A 16,458-nucleotide genomic window follows, 5' to 3' on the forward strand; every position below is an offset into this window, starting at 1 on the left:
CTTGTCTCCTATCCTGTCATTAAGAAACAAAATGTTAGGGGCACCTGGGTGGCTCAACTGGTTAAGCAGCCAGCCCTTGGTTTGCTCAGGTCATGACCTCATGGTTTGCGGGTTCAAGCCCTGCAGTAGGGCTCCACACTGGCAGTGCAGAGCCTGCTTGGGATTCTCTTACTCCCTCTCTCTCTCTGCCTCACCTCTCCTCTCTCGTTCTCTCGCAAAATAAATAAACCTTAAAAAAAAAAAGAAACAAAACATTAAAAGACAAAAACAAATCTGTTCTCTTAAATTGCAAAAGGGCAAGAATTCCACACATCAGGTCGTGAAAAGAATATAAACGGTTTCTGATGCCATAGAACAATATTAAATTTCACTTCCACACTTTCGTATATACTTGGCCTCAAAGCCAAACTGTATAATATGTCACATCCTAATTTATTAGTTGACAAATCAAACTTATTACAGAATTAAAAGTAAATTAAGCAGCATGCATTCATTGTTAATTGGGGAATACTCAAGATTTGTCTCCATATATTACTGACATTCAGGAGCGTATTTAAAAAAAACTTCATAATACAATAGCTATATAATTTTGCTTCGGTTCGCTCAATTACAATATACCATAAAAATGATTTAAAAAATAAATTCAAAAAGGATTTGAAAGATTACATATTTCTATGAAAGGGGTTCCACAACTTCTTTTTTTAAAGGCTGAGGTAAGAAGAGTCTGGCAAATGCTCGTCTACAGAATAACTCCCCTCTTGACCTGTGTATAGAATCTATCATAATCTGATCCCATTTTCCCTTTACCTTCTTCCTATCCCAGCTATTTTATCCCCACGAATTTCTTGGGCCCTAAAACCTCTCTGACATTAAATGTCATACTATTTTCCAAATCTGCCCAATCTCTCCACAGCTTTCATTTGCATATGCTCTTTCCTGACCTTTTTCTCTAATTCCATCTATCAGGCTCCTATCCATATATTGGGTCCCAGTGCAACAGTCTGCTTTTGCTGTTTTTGCCTGGCAGAGTGAGTCAGTCTCTCCTCGGTGGTCCCTCAACCTGTGTCTTGACTTCTGTTACTGAAAATATAGCACCATATTGTAACTGATCATTTGGAACATCTGTCTCCACCCAGGATTGTCAGGTAAAACACAGGGTAACCCGTTAAATTTGAATTTCAGCTAAGCAACCAATAACATTTTAGTAGAAGTATATCCACGCAATATTTGGGACATACTTATGCTAAAAATTTTTGTTGTTTGTCTGAAATTCAAATGTAACTGAGCTCCCTATATTTTTATTTACTAAGTCTGGCAACCCTAGCTTCCACCATAACATCATGAACAACTTAAAAACTATGTTTTCTGGGGTACCTGGGTGGCTCAGTCAGTTAAGCATCCGACTTCAGCTCAGGTCATGATCTCACAGTCGTGGGTTCGAGCCCTGATTCAGGTTCTGTGCTGATAGCTTAGAACCCGGAGCCTGCTTCGGATCCTGTGTCTCCCTCTCTCTTTCTGCTCCTCCCCCACTCACTCTCTCTCCCTCTCTCAAAAATAAACATTACAATTTTTGGAAAAAAAAGCCCCTATGCTTTCTTAAGATGCCATTTTGGGGGATGTGTGTGTGTGTGTCTGTATATGTGTACGTGTGTGTGTACATGTGTATAATTGTCTACATTCTAGATGGATACAAAGGAAACTACTAATAATGGTTATCTCTGAGAAGAAGCAGTGACTTTCTCTTCTGTACTATTTAACTTTCTATCATTAACATATATTAATATTGCAATAAGAACTCATTTTTTAAAAAAATATCACAAGCAACTTGAGAGGAGGAATAATTATTCCTCTTTATATCCTCATAATGGTTGGCATATTTCCATAGTTTTCAGCAAATGTGAATGGAATAAATGGACGATTGAAGTGAGACTCTTATGAGAGCACTTTGTGAACTCTGCACTGCCATTTGTTGAGCAAATACCTATTGAGCACTTACAGTGGCCCATGTACTGTTCTTAACGGCAGCAATAAAGCACTTTTAAAAATGCACTAACAATCTAATACTGCAGCTTTTAAATAATGCTTCCCAGGCTTTCGACTAATGGATTTTCAGGAGGTCATATGGTTGTATCCAGTCTTTGATTATATAGTTTCATTTTCCTCGTTGACCACAAACCAGACAAAGACCCAATCTTGTGGAGTTCACATCCCAGTGGAAATAGGCAAATGATAAGAAAGTAAACAAATATAGGGGTACCTGGGTGTCTAAGTCTGTTAAGCGTCAGACTCTGGATTTTGGCTCAGGTCATGATCTCACGGTTCATGGGTTCGAGTCCCGCATCAACTCTGTGCTGAGGGTGGAGCCTGCTTGGGATTCTCTGTCTCCCTCTCTCTCAGCCCTTCCCTTACTTGTTTTCTCTCACTCTCTCTCTCTCAAAATAAACTTTTTTAAAACTTCTGAAACAAAAGAAAATAAACAAATACAGAAATAAGATAATTGCAGGCAGTTATAAAAGTCTTCTAAAGACAACCATAGAGGGTAAGGTGATGAAAAATGAAGACTTCTCTGAGGTGTTATTTGAGATGAGATCTCACTGATGAAAAGGAGTCAGTCTGAGACAATCTGGAAGAACTTCAGAGCAAATGCAAAACAAGTCAAGGATAGTGAGGAGGAACAAGTTAGTAGTGTTTGAGAAACAGAAAAAAAGGCCCCAAGCTGCAAATCAAAACAGTGCCAGGGGCTTCACAAAAGAAGATATATGCATATGAAGATGTGCTACCATTGGCATGCAGACAAATGTAAATTAAGACTACAATCTGATATCTCTACACATCCACTAGAGCAACAAAAATTTTTAAATCTGGGGGTGACCTTGAGCCTTCAGGAGAGAGATGGGGAGTCTCTGGAGGCTGCGTGTCTTGGGCAGTGCCCGAGGAGGCTGAGCTCTGTTGCTACGAATCCCAGTGGTCAGACTTGGCTCGTGTCTCAGCATTTCTCCAGGACTGACCTGCCCCAGGATGGTGTAGAACACAGCACATTCAACCCAACCGCCGTTGGGGTTCCAAGGCTGCATCTCTCCCCTGGACTGGTGAGAGGGTTGGCAGTGTTTTGCTCCTGGGCCTAATTCCAGCTGCTTATTTGAATCCTGGTTCTGTGATGAACTACCCCTGATTGCAGCCCTCAGTCTCCATAGTCACTGGGGCCTTGGACAAGTGGTTACTATGGTCGAGGAGATGCTTTACAAAAAGCTGCCAAGGCAGGTGTTTGGGTCCTCTCGGCTTCCACCTTTGTTGGGCTTTGTTATTTCAACTGTCATGATGTGGGCATCTGCAAAGCTGTTGCCACACCGTGGAAGCTCTAACCTTTTTGACTCAACACCTTGAGAACTGATTGTACACCTCTTTGCCTCTGCTCTGTCACACCATTCAACTCACGATAAAGAGGCCATAACAGGTAAGTCCAATGGTGAGACAAACCTCTTCTCCTAATCACCTGGTTATTTTTAGAATTTAGTCTTTGGGGAAAAGGTTCAAGAGGAATTGTATCCAAGAAATTTGGAGACCGGGTTCCTTATTCTGGTGAGCTTATGGGGTTGTCTCCCAGCTTCTCACAAGACTCACAGGATAACTAAACATCATATATGAGCTTTTTGCCTTTTAGCTAATCAAACTCTTGAAGGGAATTCAGCTTTATTGTTATCAATAAATGATCAAACTTCTGTATTTGTCCTGGGAATGACAGAGAAAGGGAAAGATTGTTAACTCATAAGTAAAGACTTTGCAGAAAATCAGTCAGTGTTTATTTTTTTTATGTTTTTTTTTATTTTTATTTTTTATTTTTTGAGAGAAAGACAGAGTGTGAGCAGGGGAGGGGCAGAGAGAGAGCAAGACACAGAATCTGAAGCAGGCTCCCGACTCTGAGCTGTCAGCACAGAGCCCATCGTGGGGCTCGAACTCACAAACCATGAGATCATGACCTGAATGGAAGTCAGGTGCTTAACCAACTGAGCCACCCAGGCGCCCCAGTGTTTAATTTTTAAAAACTTCTCTCTCTCTCCAGTCGATACCAGTAACAGATGGTTACATGTCCTCGGAAAACCTTAAAATGAGGAAATACTGATATTTCACATTACTAATTTCTAAATCCTGGAAAGAAGAGCCTGGAGAGTTTGAGTATAGAGAAGTTCCATGCAGGAAAGAGGCCCCTTTAGAGATGGATCAAAATATTACAGATTCTAAACAGATTTAATCTTAAAATGCAGTTATTTTACTTGTCCTAAAATAATCTGCCTACAAATATAAAACTGTAAGTAAAAAATTGTTATTTTCACACTCTAGGAATCTTTAATGTGAAAATGTTTTCTATGAGAAGAAAGTTTTTTAAAAAAATAAAATGCTATATGGGGCCCCTGGGGGGCTCAGTCAGTTAGCATCCAACTTTGGCTCAGGTCATGATCTCACAGTTCGTGGGTTCGAGCCCTAACCTACATTGGGCTGTGTGCTGGCAGCTCAGAGCCTGGAGCCTGCTTTGTATTCTGTCTCCTTCTCTTTGCCCCTCTCCCACTTGTGCTCTGTCTGTCTGTCTGTTTCTTCCTCTCTCTTTCAAAATAAATAAACACTAAAAATTTTTTTAATAAAAAAATAAAATGCTATATAATAAATTTTTTTTAATCTGACAATATCAAGTGTTGGTGAGAATGTGGAAGAATTGAAAAATCTCATACCAGCTGGTAGGAATATAAAATGGTATAACCACTACAAAAAATAACTGAGCAGTTTTCTTATAAAGTTAAATATACATTTTATCATATAATCACATATATTTGTGTGTATGTGCATGTATATGTATGTGTATATACCAAAGAGAAATGAAAATACATGTCCACACAAAACCTGTACACAAATGTTCATATAAGCTTTACTTATAGTAGCAAAATGCTGGAAACAGCCCAAATTTCCAACTGCAAGGAAATGGATCAACTAATTGTGGTATATCTGTACAATGGAATACAACACAGCAATCAAAAGAAGAAAAACTGATACACACAATAACACATAAATCTCAAGACCATTCTACAAAGCCCAATAAGGTAGACACCAAACAGAACATACTGTATGATTCCATTGATATGAAACTTTGGAATAGGCAAAGCTAGTTTACAGTCATATCAATAGTATACTGGGGACAAAAGTGGAGGTGGAGTGGGGAAATTAACTGCAAAGAGCATGAGGGAACTTTTTGAGGTGATGGAAATATTCTCGATCTTGATTGTGGTGATGGCGATAGCAGTATAGACATTTGTCAAAACCCAAGCAAACTTGGGTTCCATACGGGTACATTTTATATGTGAATTACAGTTCAATAAAGTTGATATTTTAAAATGTGCTACAAGAAACTATGTATTAAAAGTGCTGAGGGGCGCCTGGGTGACTCAGTCGGTTAAGCATCCAACTCTTAGTTTCGGTTCAGGTCATGATCTCACGTTTAGTGAGTTCGAGCCTTGCATCAGACTCTGTGCTGATGGGGCAGAGCCTGCTTGGGATTCTCTCTCTCTCTCTCTCTCTCTCTCTCTCTGTCTCTGTCTCTCTCTCACTCTACCCCTCCCCCACTCATACTTGCACTCTCTAAGTAAATAAATAAATAAACTTAACAAAAAATTACTTAAAAAAATTTTTAAAGGGCTTAAAAACTTGAGTGATAAAAGATGAGGGGAAAAATTGGCATGCTTTCTGGAAAAAGGATTTTGAAGGGGAGAGACACCAGTCCAAGGAGAGTAAAGCACAGGAAGGAAGGCCAAGAGTAAGGAATTCAGACAGTGGGAGAAAAGAAAAGATTATTCCTTTATCAAAAAATTAATTTCAAAATATAGCAATATTGCTGAGGGTTTGGGCTTTTATTACTTTCTCAACATTGTTTAGCAGCAATAAGGCACTTTAAGAAATGCACCAATGATTAAATATTGCAGCTTTTAAATAATATTCCTCAAGCTTTTGCCTAATGGATTTTAAGGAGGTTGAATGGTTGTATCTAGTCCTTGACCTACACTGTTTAATTATCCTTATCGACTGACTCATGAAATTCTATCATGTGCAGTGGCATGCTATAAATGAAGCTTTGTTCCTTTTGTGAAATTGAGAGCTCTCTGCCTTTCCTCCTGGCTCGTGATCAAGAATTGGACTGCATCTTCTCCCACTGCCTGAGACAGAAACCTAACAAGACAAATGACCATGAAAAAGACATCTTGATATTCCATCAGAAATCCAGATTAGCATCTCTTATGTAAGATTTTTTAAAAAATATGCAACGAAGGGCACCTGGCTGGCTCAGTTGGAAGAGCATGTGACTCTTGATCTTGGGGTCGTGGGATGGAACCCCTGTTGGGTGTAGAGATTACTAAAAAAATAAATACATAAACTTAAAAAAAATTAAAAAACCAAAAATAAAAACACACAATGAAACTAGATTTTAGGAGTGCCTGGGTGGCTAAATCGGTTAAGCATACGACTTCGGCGCAGATCACGATCCCATGGGTTTGTGAGTTGGAGCTCCTCGTCGGCCTCTGTGCTGACAGCTCAGAGCTTGGAGACTGTCTCAGATTCTGTGTCCCTCTCTCTCTGTGCCTACCCCACTCGTGCTCTGTTGCTCTCTCTCTCAAAAAGTAAATAGACTTAAAAAATTAAACAAACAAACAAACAAACAAAAAACCACCTAGATTTTAGAATCAGGACCAGCCACACCAGCAGGAAGAAAGGTGGCTGGGAAGTAGGGGGTGATTTCTGGACAGTTGGAAGACAGGACTGCCTCTTAAAATGTACCCCTTTTGCTGACTGGTGGCCAAGAATCTGCAAGACGGTGTCATTCTTGTAACTCGAGGCATTTTTAAAACAGATGACCTTTAGGGGTCCCTGACCTTTAGGGACCCCTTTAGGATCATTCTCTTATGGAAAGTGAGAACCCAAACCATTTACATTCATACAGCTTACTCTCTACATTAACGTGACTTTACTATTCCACCGGCATCATCAGTATGATTTTGCTGTTTTAGGAAACTCAAACATTTAACCTTTTAAAACAGCATTTGAAAACTTAAGGTTCAAGGGCTAAAACAGGCCTGTATACATGTTTACTCAGAACTCCTGGTGTTGTATTTGTATGTATACATATATATAACATGCTTTTTATGAACATATGTATGTATATATACATATATATTAAGAAAGGGTATAAAAGGCTCAGTGGTGGTATCCTCTCTAGCTCACCCATCCAAGTAAACTCTTCCTTTCAACTACCTTTGGTCTTTTTTTTTTTTTTTTAATTTTGGTTAACTTTTTTCTTAAGTTTATTTATTTATTTTGAGAGAGAGAGAGAATGTGTTTCGGAGGCAGAAAGAGAGGGAGAGAGGGAGTCCCAAGCAGGCTTTGCATGGCCAATGCAGAGCCCAGTGTGGGGCTTCATCTCATGAATTGTGAGATCAAGACCTAAGCCGAGATCAAGAGTCAGAGGCTTAACTGACTGATCCACCCAGGTGCCCCTGTTTTATTTATTTATTTATTTATTTTTAAAGTTATGTTAGTTTTAGAAAACTGATAATATAAATTATTCTTGTCCAGATAAATACAATTTAATTGTGTCCAGCGAAATGCAATTGGTTGTTGCATAGATGAATAGACAGGTCCACTTGGTGGATCCATTTTGCACCTATTTGGAAAATTCATTTCAAAATTCTTTATGCCCTGTAAGTTTCTGCTCTTAATAAACTGTCTCTTGAACTGGTTGTAACATCTTACTGGTTACCTTATTAACGACTTAAAGAAAATATTTGACACATGTACATTTTATAGTTGATTTTATCTTTTTAAAAAAATTAACTTTGGGGGCTCCTGGGTGGCTCAGTCAGTTGCGCATCCAACTCTTGATCTCTTCTCAGGTCATAATCTCGCACTTCATGTATCAAGCCCCGCGTTGGGCTCTGCACTGTTTGCACAGAGCTTACTTGGGGTTCTCTGTCTCCCTCTCTCTCTCTGCCCCTACCCCACTTGCACTCTATCTCTTTCGCTCTCTCAAGAAAAAATCTTTTAAATATACATAATTTGGGATATCAAGAGGAGAAAGTTGAGTGAGGCATTACATAATTGCAGTTCCTGATGTGTTGGCATCTTTGATTCTTGCCAGGTCTCTCTCTTGTTTGTTTACATTCATAATTTCCTTTTATCCTTATACCTCCCATTCTTTCCCCACCCCAACCCCAGAAAACTGTTTTAATGTGTATAATACATATCTTTTTCTTTGAATGCATTCATGCTTTTTAATTGAGGTCAGATATATATTTTAAAGTGCATAAAGTCTCTTAATATTAGGTATAAAGCTCAGTGAATCTCCATGTAATTACCTCCCAGACATAGAATATTTCCAACACTCTGTTAAGGTCCCTTTGTGCCCCTTCTCAGGCAATATTAGCGGGCAATACAGCTATCACCTGCCCCTCCCCACTCAGAGGTGCCACTATTCAGTTTCTATTGCTATAGATTAGTTTTGCATGTTTTTGAATATTTTACATGTTCTTGGACATGTCATACAGTATATGCTCTTCATCATCTGCCTTCTTTCACTCACCATTATGCCTCTAAAATTCATCCATGTAGGAGTAGTTTATTCATTTTCTATTGCTGAGTAGTATTCATTTTATAAATCTACCACAAGATATTCATTCTCTTATGGAAGGTGAGAACCCAAACCATTTACATTCATACAGCTTACTGTCTACGTTAATGTGACTTTACTATTCCATTGGTATCATCAGTATGATTTTACTGCTTCAGTAAACTCTTGTCCAGGAAGATAAAAATTGCAAACCACTTTTTTACTCATTCCAGCAACTTCCTGAAAGAAACTCATCAAACAATAATTTATACTTTTCGTCGCTTTAAACCCTTTGCTTTGCCTTGCTGGGTCTATCAGTCCTAAACTATTGCATCATTACCCTTACCTAGTTTTAACCAAGATCCACTTCCTTATGTTGAAAGACTCCCCTCAAAGCAGACTTCGAAATGTCAGTAACTATCTTGCCTTTGTTTGCCCTTCCCACCATGAAGCACTACAAAGATTTTGTGAGGGTAGTTCTTGACTCGATTTTGCCTTTTTTTTTTTAACTCAGTTTTGTCTTATCAATAGTTGATTTGGCAATAATTTATGGAACCATCATTCAACAAGGGGCATTTGGCTTATCTCTCATTTTTGGCTTTTACAAATAAAGCTGCTTTGAACTTTCTTATACTGGATTTTTTATGGAAGTATCCATCCATTTTTGTTAGATAGGTAGCTAGGAGTGGGCTTGTGTGCTTGTATTCTTGTGTGTGTGTGTGTGTGTGTGTGTGTGTGTGTGTGATTTTTAAAGTGGTTTTATGGAGATATAATTCACATACCACACAATGTGTCCTTGTGTTCTAATTTACCTAAATGGTATCATGTTATATACCTCACTTAAAAAATTTGAAGATTTTACATAAAATCAAGCTTTCCAGCTTTTCTTGAAAAACTAAGAGAACTGGGACACCTGGGTGGCTCAGTCGGTTAAGCGTCTAATTCATGATTTCGCCTCAGGTCATGATCCCAGGGTCGTGGGATTGAGCCCTGCATCGGGCTCTGTACTGAGTGTGGAGCCTCCTTGGGATTCTCCCTCTCTCTCTCTGTCTCTCTCTCTCTGTCTCTCTCAAAACAAACAAACAAACAAACAAACAAACACAAAAACCCTGGAGCGCCTGGGTGACTCAGTCGGTTAAGCATTTGACTTTGGCTCAGGTCATGATCTTGTGGTCAGTGAGTTCAAGCCCCGCATCGGGCTGTGTCCCGACAGCTCAGAGTCTGGAGCCTGCCTCAGATTCTGTGTCTCCCTCTCTCACTGCCCCTCCCCTGCACATGCTCTGTCTCTCTCTCTTAAAAATAAATAAAGCTTTTAAAAATTTGTCTTTAAATATTGAAATAACTGGCAATACCAGGTCAGCATTCCCTTCCTCATCACAGTATGTGACTGGAGCTGAGAAGGAGCTATCTACCCCCTCTCCTCGTTTAAGTCATCCGTCTACTCCAGTGGGAATTTTAGTTGGTAATCTCTGTTCTAAGTACAGGCCTTGGAAGGGTAACTCTTTAAGCGCTTATTAATTTTATTTCAGACAAGAACAGGTTTTACTGGAAGCAATAGGACCACCAGGAGACCCCTCTGCCACTGATGTTGGGAGGCAGCAAAGACAGAGAGCAAAGATGACTTAAGACATCTTGATCTATTTTGCAATTCTCTCTAGAAAGAGACTGGCAGTGGCAAAAGGAGAAGCATGATTATAGAAAAAGACCCAAGTCAGTCTCCCTCATTTGTTATTGCCATAAGCAACGTTTATGGAACATTTCTTGCATATAGGGTGTTGTAGATGCAAGGAAGAGTTAAAATAGCTCCCTACTGCTAAACCAGAAGAGTTTAATCTAATCCATATGTTATATATAAAAAAAAAGTCATTGAAGACTAATAATACAGCTTTTCTATTATGCCGGTAGGTATGAGAACAGAGCAGAAGAGAAATCAAATACACTTCTACACAATCAATGGGGTTCATTGACTCCAAGGGCTGGACAAGACTCTATGCTAATTGAAAAAATATTTTACTCCTCCGAATGGGTTTTGGTTATTTTTTTCCCAGCCTAGAAAGAGAATGTCTGTGTTTGGGCAGTATGTTTGTACTTGGTATAATTAACAAAAGGAAGTGGTCTGTCTGTGCCTCATACAGGGAATTGCAAAAGGGCAGCCACTTCTTCCCCTCATCCAGGGGAAAGAGAATTTGACTTTTTATTTCCCTTCCTTAGAAACCTGTGCTGGGGTACCTGGGTGGCTCAGTCGGTTAAGTGTCCGACTTCAGCTCAGGTCATGATCTCATGGTTCGTGAGTTCGAGCCCTGCATCGGGCTCTGTGCTGACCTATCAGAGCCCGGAGCCTGTTTCGGATTCGGTGTCTCCCTCTCTCTCTGCCCCTCTCCCACTTGTGCTCTCTCTCTGTCTCTCAAAAATGAATAAATGTTAAAAAAAAAAAAGGTGCAGAAATTGCCTAACCCTTTCATAAATGAAATTTGACTCTACCTGTTTGTCTTGATATGACAGTCTTAGGATAACTGAATGATCCATGGGGCAAAAAAGGGAGGCTTTAACCACCCATCCTCATGGCAGCTCAGCCTATCATGTGCACTGAACCTTAGAAACACCAGCACTACACACAGAAGGAGGAGGGTAGCTAACAGAACAGAACGAAACACCTAAGATGCTGGGGGAACTCTGGTAATATGGAATTTTCTGCTTGTCCCTGTAGCTAAGAGGATACTGCCTTCTGAAAGGGGAAGGGAGGGAGACCGCCTGGGTTGCACTTACATTGTTTAAGAGCCAAATAAGTCATACCCACCATCATTTGTCATGGAGCTTGATGAGAATCAAATGACTCCATCAGATGTCAGTCATGAAGACAGACAAATGAGACAGCTTGTTATGCCAGACTAGTTCTTAGCCACCCAGAACAACCTTGGGTTTTGCAGGCAGCATTTGACTTCCAGGTGTTCAAAATGTGTGATCCTCAATTCTTCAGGCCGGAGCCTGTTGCTTTTACCTTCTTTTCCAGAGCAGTACAGGTCCACCATGCTACAAAATCGAGAGTGCTGAGTCTCAAGCTCCACTCTCTACTCAGCCTCCCTTTCTCTGACCCTCTGCGATGCCTTCCCAGGTTCCCAGCGTGTCTGCCCCATCTCCAGCTTCAGCCCATCAGTCAACCTGGACTCCCATATTTCAACCCACAGATGTGTGTTCTAATTCATCACCAGTCTTTTGTCTAATTCATCACCAGTCAGCCCAAATTCCCTGGATCTCCTCTTGAGAACTATCTCAATTAGTAGACAGGTCAAGTCTCCTGCCTCCCATGTAGGTTTTGGAAAAAATTAAAATGAAAGGCATCTCAAGATATTATTCCAATCTAATTCAAAAGCCTGAAGTGCTTTATATAATTTTCTCTGTTTCTTAAAAACTTTATTGGCTGCTTTCTGTACGCCAAGCACAGGGCTAAATGTTAGTTTGGGCATTATCTTATTGAACTGGCATTTCTATGTTTCTAGGGATGTATCTTCAATAAGCTAATGCTTGGAACAGTTCAGAAGGTTACAATTACGGATTCATTTATGTTTTTTAAATGCAAAGTATAAGCCAATTTCCTAAACTACCTCAGTCATCAGCTCTAGTGGACTAAAATCAAGTAGACCTTTATGGGTGAATTTGTGGGAAACATTAAGGATATAAAATACATTTAGGCAATATTAGAAAGGCATCATAGAGAGAATTGGTTTAATGCCCTCCATTTTCTGTGCAATAATCTGTAGCTGCTGCCCCTCAAAACTTAACAGTTTCAGTAGGGCAAGACATTTCTTGAGGTCATAACCACACTTAAACATTTACATTGCACTCTACGATTTAATAAGTTCATCCAACTCGGTTTCCCCGTGGAGTCAGCCCAGTGACCCATGTGTAGAAGTGCTGGATAAAGCTGATCTCTGGATGAAGCAACCCCACAGAACACAGGAGAGGTAGGGGCTCCCATAGTCTGTCCCATGACTAGCTCCTGACCATAGTAAGAGTTACAACTTCTTCCTGATAAACCCATCAAAAGTTGAAATGTAAGTCGAAAATGCATTTAATACATCTAACCTACCAAGTGTCAGAGTTTAGTCTCACCTACCTTAAACATGCTCAGATCACTTACATTAGCCTACAGTTGGACAAAATCACCTAACACAAAGCCCATGAATAGCTCACGTTTAAAAAAAAAAAAGAGTCACAACTTTTTAGAACTGCCTTTCACGAACCATAAAGTTACGGGATGTATCTAAAATTCTAAGTCTTGGGGCGCTTGGGTGGCTCAGTTGGCTAAACATCTGACTCTTGATTTCAGCCCAGGTCATGATTTCATGGTTCATGAGTTTGAGACCCCACATCAGGCTCTGTGCTGACAGTGCGGAGCCTGCTTGGGATTCTCTCTCTCCCCTCTCTCTCTGCCCCTACCCCACTTGTTCTCTCTCTCTCAAAATAAATAAATAAACTTAAAAAAAATTTTTTTTAGGGGTGCCTGGTGGCTCAGTTGGTTGAACGTCTGACTTTGGCTTGGGTCATGACCTCACAGTCCATGAGTTCAAGCCCTGCGTCGGGCTCTGTGCTGAAAGCTCAGAGCCTGGAGCCTGCTTCGGATTCTGTGTCTCCCTCTCTCTCTGCCCCTCCCCCATTTGTGCCCTAACTCTCTCTCTCTCACAAATAAGTAAGCATTAAAAAAGGCTTTTAAATTTTTTTAATAAAAAAAACTCTAAGTCTTTTCAAATCTGACATTCTGATCCCATTAATCTTTCATCACACAAGGTATATAGTTACCAAGCTGAAACATCTTTGGAGGCCAGGCCAAAGAAATGAAGTGGCTGAATATGATGTTGAAGACAAGGGGGAGGAGGGGGGTACTTGGGAAGGGAGGACTTTACTATCAACTCCCCTTCATTACATTCTACATTCTCAGATATGGACAACTTCAGGTTTTCCATCTTGTACAAAGGACTAAGTAAGCATAGCCTCAAGTCAGGGCCCCTGCCCCCAGCACCTGCTTCCAACTACAGTGCCATACTCAGGCCCCTCAATTATAGAACCCCTGATGCTGCAGCTGGCCAAGGACAAGTATTGGGAGTGGTTGGACTTTGGCAAACTGGAGACCATGTACCCCATCTGGAGCCCTCAGATCACATTTACTAGCTCTGTGTGCCCAGCTCCCAGCCCCTATGTGCCTTGCTGCTAGTGTTTCACCCCTGTGACCTTTGGAGGTTTGTTCTTGGGCCCTAGAGTTAATCCCTGATAAAGACAAGTGCCTAGAGATTGTGGCCTCCCCTCTTCCTGGTCATCCATGGCCAATGGGGTAAAGGTTATAAAAACCCATTTCTTTTACCTCTAGGAAAGATAAACTCTGAAGTATCAATTATGCTGTAGTGGTCCCAGTGGAATCAGGCTGTCCGGCATGTCACCTGAAATCATATCCTTGTTTGGCTTCTTCCCCTGCCTTATTTTGCTTCCTGACCCCTTTATCAGTTTCTGTCAGAAAGCACTTTCTTAACTAATTACTTGCACCCAAATCCTTGCGTCAGGCCCTGCTTCTGGGAGAACCCAACTTATAATAGGATCTAAATGCATTTATACGCAACTTTTAAGAAAGGTTACTGTTCTGTCAAAGTATATCAGGGAAGCAAACTTAGCCAGTAAACTGCCGTCTCTGGCTTAGTCTAAGAAAAAGTTTTATTCCTTCTGGTGAAGAAAGCAGGGACTCAACAGAGGTGCTGAAGAATTTCACAAAGATGTTGAGAGACTCCAGAGACCTGTATGGCTATTATAGCCTATGGCTATTATAGGCTGTTAGGTTTCCTAATGCATTTGGTTCTTTCTGCTCTGTATATCAATACCTGCTATAAAGATTAGAGAACAGGAACAAAGTGGCTAATTCTTGGGCTGCTTTATGATGCAGAGTAGAAACTACTTACTCTTTCCATATTTTAAAGACTCCATCGTGTTCTTTGTATTAACAATGCTTGGCCTTTATTTAGTGTAACATAGCCTTCCAAGTGCTTTCCATGATCTTATGCAACTCCTACAATATCTCTGTAAGGTAGTATTATTATCCCTATTTCACAGATGAGGAAACTGAAGCTCTGAGATTTAAGTCAGACAAATACAATTCTAAAATACGACTTTTTTCCAGCCTATAGAAAGTTGGTAAAAGACTTCTTAGAATCAGAGAGTAGTAGGAGAAGAGCATGTGAAAATTGAGACAAACAGAGAATTAGAAGCGAATATACAAAGAGAAAATTGGATGTTTACAGGAGAAACCAAAGAAGTTGATATTGTGAAGAGTTGGGAGAATAAGCAAAATGGAGAGAAGACATAAAACGGTGTGGTTCATAAAAAAAGTGGAAAAATGGAGAGAGGAAAGTTTGGGGAGGGGTGAGGACAAAGACCCTCTCATGAAGAGAAGTGGGAAAGAGCAGGAAGGGTCAGAATTGAGGCTGGCAGGTGAGTTCTGAGGGTGACAAAGGCCATAAACAATGCCAGTGAGATGTCAAGACAGTGCCAACAGAGGCACGAAAGAAGTCCAGAGAGCTGTCCTGCCAGCGCTGGAAAGGGCAAAGAGCTAACAAACTGGACCAAGATTGGGCCATGCCAGGCACAGAGAGGTCTGTGATGGGCAACAGGCAGAAGCAAACAGCAGAGTCCGTGAGCCGATAAGGAAGCAAAGAGTGCTTAGCAAGCTAGGATCAGGCAGCTCTCAGGTTTTAGGGATTCCACCCAAAATGTTAGTTCCAAAGGATCAGCCATACTGGGCAGGGACTATGGCTTGGGAGAAATGAGAGGTGTCGGAAACTGAGGTCCGAGCCACACAGATCAAGTCTGAGCTACAGGCCTGACAGGTTACTAATGTGGCCCTATAATTTTTTCCTATTTGCTGGTCAGTTTGATCTCAAACCCTGAGGTCAGCTTTGAGACTGTGGAGCACAGTGATTAAAAGTATAGACCCCCAGAGCTAGTCAGTGTTGGTTCAAATCCTGGTTCTGCCACTTGCTAGCTGTATGACCTAGTGCATCAGTTTCTCCATCTGTGAATTGGGTCTAATAATACTATGTACTTCATAGAGTTATTAGGAGAATTGAGCTAATATATGCAAAGTGGCTAGAAGAGTGGCTCATATATGGTAAACATGATGTAAATGTCAACAGTTCTTTAGGGTGGAGGCTGCAAATGGTATAGGAGGAGGGGTTACGTGGCCAGGAAAACTGGCAAGCCATTACAAATGGGATGCTTGGAAAAATGCTTAAAAACAGAATTGGTATAGTATCTTACCAAAGGCTGTTGGATGCCATCAGAAAGGGATTACGGACATTCTGACAAAAAAATCAGTCAGATTTGATAGTTTCATTTTTCTCTGTGGCCTTGAAACTTCACTAGGTTCAGAACACATTCCGAGTCTTTGAGAGTCTTTAAAAGGTCAGGAACTTGGCAATAAGCCTACACTTTGTCAGCCCTTGCTCTTTATTTATTCTGTGCAAAAACAAAGAACTTCAATTCTATAAATGCCATGAGTCTAACAAACCAGGATATTTTCTATAATCTGTCCTGAGTTCTTCAACCTCCACCTAGAATTACATGTGCCTCCCAGTCAGAGAAAAAATGGAAATGTGATTTCAATTGTATTTGTCTTTTTCAGTGGGAAAGGATGGAGATGGCTTTTGTTACGCCAAAGTAAATTCAGAGAAATGAAAAGAGTTAGCTAGATTATTATTACGTATGTACATGAATTAATTACAAAAGCTTTTGGTCATGAGCTTTCTTTCATTTGGGAGGACAAAAAGGAAGTCTTCCCA

General features: G+C 40.5%; 1 pseudogene; it reads left to right on the forward strand.

The window, feature by feature from the left end:
• Positions 1 to 2,892: 2,892 nt before the first annotated feature.
• On the forward strand, positions 2,893 to 3,362 carry LOC124525917 (succinate dehydrogenase [ubiquinone] cytochrome b small subunit, mitochondrial-like; annotated as a pseudogene).
• Positions 3,363 to 16,458: the final 13,096 nt, after the last annotated feature.

This window comes from Lynx rufus, unplaced genomic scaffold (genome assembly GCF_022079265.1).
Source record: "Lynx rufus isolate CCGP_SWC_20201006 ecotype Redwood Valley unplaced genomic scaffold, mLynRuf1.p SCAF_5, whole genome shotgun sequence".
Classification (NCBI taxonomy): Eukaryota; Metazoa; Chordata; class Mammalia; order Carnivora; family Felidae; genus Lynx; species Lynx rufus.